The sequence below is a fragment of the Sapajus apella genome, unplaced genomic scaffold, assembly GCF_009761245.1.
Source record: "Sapajus apella isolate SASKATOON/1434 unplaced genomic scaffold, GSC_monkey_1.0 scaffold3, whole genome shotgun sequence".
Classification (NCBI taxonomy): Eukaryota; Metazoa; Chordata; class Mammalia; order Primates; family Cebidae; genus Sapajus; species Sapajus apella.
Genome location: NW_022436943.1, coordinates 67,015,064 through 67,015,338, shown reverse-complemented (window position 1 = coordinate 67,015,338; position 275 = coordinate 67,015,064).

Genomic DNA, 275 nt, shown 5'->3' with positions numbered 1-275 from the left:
GCTTTAGCCTCCTGAGTAGCTGGTGTTACAGGTGCATGCCACCACACCCAGCTAGTTTTTTGTATTTTTAGTAGAGACAGTGTTTCACCATGTTGGCCAGGATGGTCTCCATCTCCTGACCTCGTGATCTGCCTTCCTGGGCCTCCCAAAGTGTTGGGATTTCAGGCGTGAGCCATCCTGCCGGGCCCTCCACTTATGTATTGAAGCTACGGGTTGGTTGCTCCTAAGTTTAGAATCATTTTCCTGCCACTTTTCCTGTTGTCATTGTCTCTTAT